Source organism: Pteropus vampyrus, unplaced genomic scaffold (genome assembly GCF_000151845.1).
Source record: "Pteropus vampyrus isolate Shadow unplaced genomic scaffold, Pvam_2.0 Scaffold5, whole genome shotgun sequence".
Classification (NCBI taxonomy): domain Eukaryota; kingdom Metazoa; phylum Chordata; class Mammalia; order Chiroptera; family Pteropodidae; genus Pteropus; species Pteropus vampyrus.
The window spans coordinates 17,685,265-17,691,859 of record NW_011888786.1 but is presented as its reverse complement, the minus strand read 5'-3'; the positions used below and the strand labels follow the sequence as shown (position 1 = coordinate 17,691,859).

The 6,595-nt window shown below is 43.4% G+C and overlaps 1 pseudogene; it reads left to right on the top strand.

Annotated features, from left to right (window-relative positions):
* Positions 1-5,039: 5,039 nt before the first annotated feature.
* Positions 5,040-5,158, top strand: LOC111744136 (annotated as a pseudogene).
* The last annotated feature ends 1,437 nt before the right edge of the window (positions 5,159-6,595 follow it).

Sequence of the window (6,595 nt, the reverse complement as noted above, 5' to 3'; positions counted from 1 at the left end):
GGCACTAAAGGGTAGGTGAAAATGCTTTTGGGGGGGAGGGGAGAGGAGAGGGGCAGGTCCTGGTAGTGTTCCAAACTACAGAAGAGAGAAGTATATTGGCCACCAGCTGTTCTAGGAGAGTGACTCATCAGCCTATGTGGCAGTAACCGAGGCTGGTGGAATGACTCTCTTGGCTGTGGGGGACGATGGAGGAGGTAATGGCTGTGGTTGGAGAGAGCAATGCATTCCATAGGGGAGCTGGACCTCCTGCACAGATGCCAATCTGTGCTGTCAGTCACCTTGGCAGCAATGAAGAGGGAGAGGGAGGGGGCAAATGAACTGTCTCAGCAAGACCACAGAGGCACCATTTAGTCACAGTTTAAAAGTATTAAAAGCCCTGTGTTCGGTATTCCTGGACTCACCCTTGCCACCTTCTCTTCCTTGCCTCTAAATCCGGTTACTAAATCTGTTTGCATCTAAACTTTAATGTCTTCTAGGTATCCCCTTTCCCATGACCTGTATTTTACCACTGTCACACATCACGCATTTTCCTCTTCCTGCACATTCCCACTGCTATCTCTCGATTGGACACAGTAGGGCTTACCCCGTCGTCCTGCCGTCTACCTCCCTGCTTCCAATCCTTTCACGTAGCCATCAATGTGTTCTCTCCAAAAAATGAAAATCTCAGCACCTCATTTCCTTATTTAAAATCCCCAGCTTACCGTGGCTCAGTGGTTCTTCAAATTCAATGAACCCAGAATCCCTTGATGAGCTTGTTAACACAATGCTAGATCCCATCTGGAATGTTCTTCACCCTTCCACATTTCCCTTTTTCTCTGCTGAATTACTGACCCTACAGGTCTTGGTGAAGCCTTCTTCATCTCTTCTCCCGCATCCTCACACCACCTCTACCATTGCCATCACCATTATCATCACCAACATACTCTGAGTGCTTGCTATGGTGCATCTCATTGAATTCTCACCACCACCACCAATAAAAACCCGTCTGTGATGTAGGTACCATTATTCTCCCCATATAATATAGATGTTGAAAGCGGGACTCAGATAGGTTCAGAAATCTGCCTTAGTCACACAGCTAGTAAATGATAGAGCCAGGATTCAGTCTTAGCAGCCTGACCCCTGTCCCTGGGCGGCTAAACCCTGCAAGTTCTACTTCATCCAGACGGGATTCCTTCCTTCATGCTCTCAGAACACTGTTTCTGTCACTTACATCTATAAACACATATAGCAGAATGTGAGATCTCACTTACCAGACTGTGTGTCTTCATCTCTGTTTCCTATGCCTAGTACCCAGAGGGCACTCGATCAAGAGTGATTAAATAATGGACTACTTGAGCTAGAGCCTTTGCATATGAAAAATAAATTGTCTGATAAAGTTTTGAGTCATAGGAAATGAGAAACTTTCCAGAAGATTACTTAAGTTCCTTATAATATACCAACTCAACATATAGGCATCATCTTATGTTATGGATATATAGGTATCCCTATGATGGTAAATATAAATGCTACACGTGTATCAGTTTATATGAGCGGAAACCCTGAGAAGATTGGAGATCCTAATAACATTACTGCCATCTACTCTTAGAAGGTCACCGTTTTATCCATTTCCATCTTGATTAAGCTGATTTTTTTTTTTTTTTTTTTTTTTTTTACTTATTCACAGTGGAGGGAGTTTTTTTACCCCCAGAACAGCATGAAAGCAAAGGTGTCCACAGGGAGTTTTAGTTAATATCTTTTCTACTGGCTTAGAAAAATACCCTAGGAAGTCAACATTTTAAACCAGAAGGAAGAGGAGGAAGAGGAGGAGGAGGAGGGGGAGAAAATTACTAGGGTACAAATTTCATGTGTATTGGAACCACCATTAAAAAGATAAAATTCATTATTTTCTATATACAAATCCAAAGTGTAGGCAAACATCAACTTTCCTTCTCTGTTTCACTGGGAAAGAAATCCTTGCCAGTCAGCGCTCAGGAAACCTCCCCTGCTGCAATTTTTCTTTCTCAGGTTAAAAAATGACAGTTTTGGTCCAGAAAGGAAAAATGAGAGAATGTTACACCCCGGAGTAAAAGTGACCCGTCAGCACTCAAAGTTATTCCAGAACTTGTGCATGCCTCAGAAGCTTCTCTTCAATCTCACTCTGGGCTGAGGGTCATGAAATACCAAAGGTATTTGTTCTTTTTCCATCTGACTTCAAGGTCCTTGTCAAAAGGCAGCACAAATTAACAGGCACGTCAAATTGAGTGCCTTGTAAAGGCACCTGAGAGCCAAGCCAACCACCTGCACTGTTCTGGAAGGCAGAGATATAGTGAAACAAAACAAACCAAAACAAAACCAAACCAAAACAAAACAAAACAGACAAATCAGCTTTCTCCTCCTGCAGTAGACATTTAGTTCTCTTACTACCAACTATACAAATAAATTCCTGTCCTCTCAGGCAGGTTTTGGGCAGAGGTGGCACCATCTTTGGACCCAGGATGGCCCATTGTCTAAGCCTGTCTCTTCTTCCTCCCCTTCACTGTCCCCCTTCCCAAAACACACACAGACACACACAGACACACACACACACACACACACACACAGAGCTTCAGAGACCTTCCCTGACCTGTAGAGTCTTAGAGTCTGGGGTCCTTCCTTGTAGGCAATATGGAGCTTTTACTTCCTTTAGCCCAGGGGGCATTGGTGACCTCTTTCTGTAACCCCTTGAGGTTGGTTTTTTTCACCCTAGAAGCCAGTAAGCACAAATCTTTGCAGAGAGGCGTGGGGTTCTAAGTTCTCCGGTAGCAAATAAAAATGCTTTTCCAACCCAGGCCTGTTAAGGACACATGGTCTCAGACATTTCCTGCCTAAGCCTCAGCAGCTTTTCTCCTCTTGCACATATGCTCCCCCTACTGCCAGCCTCTGGCAATGCACCCTTGGGCTGGGGGAACCCGGACCGCCCAGCCTGGCCCTGAGAGAGCCATGTCCAAGGACTGCGAGGAGTTGCCAAAAAATTAAATAGAAGATCCTTAAGAATTCTGTCATCGCTCTGGTGAAGGGCCCAAGCTAAGCCTTTTCTTTATGTCTCAGGAATAAACTCTGTAATAAAAACGGAATAAATAAATTCTCCCTGAATAGAGTTTTACCAAATAAATTAAATTTAGACTTCTCCCTAAGAGTTAAATAAATGAAAAGAACTTTAGATTTGGATTCAGAATCAGGGACTCAGATTTATATTTTGCTCCCTTATTTCATGAATGACCTTAGATACTTATCATTTTAAGCTTCAGTTTATCTGTAATTTGGGCATAATGATATTGCTTAACTCCTAGTGCTGTGGAAAGTAAATAAAAGGATATGAATGTATGAGAAAAGTATTTTATAACATAAAGATTTAATGTAAGTTATTATTTCTTGCTCTTTCAATCAACACACACACACACACATACACACACATATACACACACACATACCTTTTCCATATATCTGAGTGGAAATGGTAGTCGAGGCAACATAAACCCCAAAAAAGGAAGTAGAGCAAGGAAAGCTCAGTCACAAACAGGAAGTAACAGAAATGCCACCAGAAAAATTGGCTCAGGCAAAAGAAAAAAAAAAATTCCTAGGTTAAGTTTTTAAAGATCAAATTAGATTTTTTTAATGATTTGGGGTATTGCCAGCATGACTTGACCCCCCAAGTTAGGGGGTTTTTCGGAGATGATTAGGTAATTCTTTTGACCTAGATTTGACCTCACAAATAAGAATTCTCACTGGGCATTTTAGGGTCTCTGCGGTGGATTGCCTCCTGCCTTTTTAAATGTAAGTCTCTCCTCCTTTTCCCCTGTGGCAGCAGGAGGGGCCCAGCACAAGGCCGGGAGGAGCTGATCCTCCCCCCGCCCCGCCACCTCGCCTGCGCCTTGGGGAGCCGCCCTGCAGCTCCTCTCAGATTACCTCCTCCCTTCCTGGCTTCACAGGCCTGCCACATTGTAGGTTGGCTTCTTGAAGGAATGCAAGAAAAGCACTCCAGTGACAGCCACACAAAGAAGTTTTACAATGCTGAGGATTATGTCAAACTTTCTTTCCAAATTTCTGTTAAGAGGAGACGATATCCTAGATATGTTTTTAGGGGGTGGCGGGGGTGGGGGGGGGAAACTAAAGGGAAACAGAAAAACATGTCAGGACACATCTGCTGTTTATTTTCTTGCTTTTCCTGCCTCATTCTTGAAACGTCTTTCGAAAATCTTACCATTTGTCTTGTCTCTTCCTTCATTTTGTGTGCTTTTAAGGTAGGGAAAGGAGAGGACTAGAAGCCTAAGAATTTTAAGTCATCATCGAGCATTCCTAAAACTTCTCCTTTGTTCGCAGACCCAGACCTCCTATCCTGGCCCAGATGAAGACCCCAGTTTTTGCCTCTATTGCCTACACGTTTTTATTACACGTCCCCTCCAACTGTTAGCAAAATGCTTGGTGCAAGTGCCAATCAGAAAGTGAAGAGACCCACATCCATTCTCGGAGCGACTCCAGTGAATAGACAGCGCCACAGAGACAAACACGAATACGCTAAAGGTCGTACTGCATCTCATTTTAGGCTTTGCATGTGTTGCAACAACCTCCAACTATACAGCGGTTTCCAGTTGTCCATGTTCAACTGGGAACTGTACTGTCAGGACGATGATAATGGTATTTTCCAAATGTGTTTACATTTGAGCCTCGAAACAACCCTGGGAGCACAATGAAGAGGTGGAGTTAGACTGGAGTCACAGCCGAGCAGATGAGGAAGAGAAAGGTGAGAGGTTAGCCCACCAAAGCCATTCAGCTGGTTCCCTACAAAGCCCCAACAAAGAGGTCGAGGTTGTCCGCATCCTACTCTGGCATTTAACGCCCATTCTGGGATTATTACTGACAGGTTCTATAGACTCATGTTTATGCCAAACAAACTTCTCACCATTTTAAACATAGGGTAACATAACTTTTTATAAATTACGTAAGGTGTATTCATAAACAAAAATGGGACTCTGAGGCCCTTTTCAATAGATAGTACATTTTTTAATTAAAATTTTATTTGAGTCTATGGCCATGCTACCCTGAACAAGCCCGACCCTGTCTGATCTCGGAAGCTAAGCAGGGTCGGGCCTGGTTAGTACTTGGATGGGAGACCACCTAGGAAGACCAGGTGCTGTAGGTGTAAAAAATAAATTAAAAAAAAAAATAAGGGATTGTAAGCTGACAAGGTCCTTGCCATCTGTGAGGTCAATCAAGGGTTGCCTTACCAAATAAATAAATAAATAAATATAAAAATTAAAAAAATTTTAAAAATTTATTTTGAATGGATAATTCATTTACAAGATTCAAGTCACAATTCGAAAGCACAGTACCCTGAGCCGTCTTGCTGCCTCCTCCTTCCCTTTTATCCCGTCTCCACTTCCATCTCTCCTTTGTTGGCAATCATTTTTATTTATTTGTTTTTTATCTTACCTATGTTTCTTTATGAAAACACAAATAAATACAACCGTATATTCTCATTATTTATTTGTAGTCTTACAAAAAAAGAGAGCATACATAGCACGTTTTGAACAGCACGTTCTGGAAGTGGGAGTGGAATTTGCTAAACCATCACACCCTCGCCTGGGAAGCCCAGAGATCACACACGAGCACTGATCTGCAAACAGCACAGATTAAATGAGAACCCCCAAGAGTTAAAGTCATAAAGGCTTCAACTGGATAAGTTTGCTCCATAAACCTGAGTCCCTCACTAACCCAGAGCCAGCCGTGGCCACTGCAAGTCAAGCCTGGGATTCTACACCAACCACCGATGGAAGCAGCTAGCTTTCACAGGGAGAAACCTGTTTAGATGTCTAAATAAAACCCACATGTAGGTAGAGCAAATGTTGAAGCAGTGATTGTTAATGTTGCTCAGAGGGTGGTTAGTGATGATTCCCAGTGAGTGTCGTAGTGTCTTAGAAACAGAGGGGTCATCGTCAATGCAATCTCCACGTAGGATTCTTCCACAAAAGGAGTTTCACATTCTTTTCGTCATCACTGTGCGCTGAATGAACACAGAAGATGAAAGCAGATCAAGCCCAGGCTACTTGAGGAGAGGAGACGAGGGGACTATCTGTGAGCAGAAGCACCAGGATGAGAGAGAAGAAATGGAAGGTCCAGAGAGGAAATGTAAGTCAGATCACCTGGGCCACAGCTGCTCTAGACTCGGGAAAGGACACAGATCAGACCAACAAATGCACACACTGTCTCCCTGGCCCCCTAGTTCTGGGTTTACGATGATTCTTCACGAGGAGAGATCAGACAGCACTCTCCATATTCTCCATGCTGTTGACCAGGCAGGTCTTGAGGAGACAGCTGAAAGATGCACCACAGACTCACCTGTTGTCCCTTGTATTTGTTTTTTCTAGGGCTGCCATAGCAAAGTACCACAACTGGGAGGCTTAAACAACAGAAATTTATTGTCTCATGGTAACGGAGGTTAGAAGTCTGGAACCAAGGTGCCAGCAGCGTGTGTCCATTCTGAGCACTGTGAGGGAAGGATGCATTTCAGACCTCTCTTTTTGGCTTGTGGATGGTCACCTTCTCCCTGTGTCTCTTTACATCGTCTTTACTCCATGTG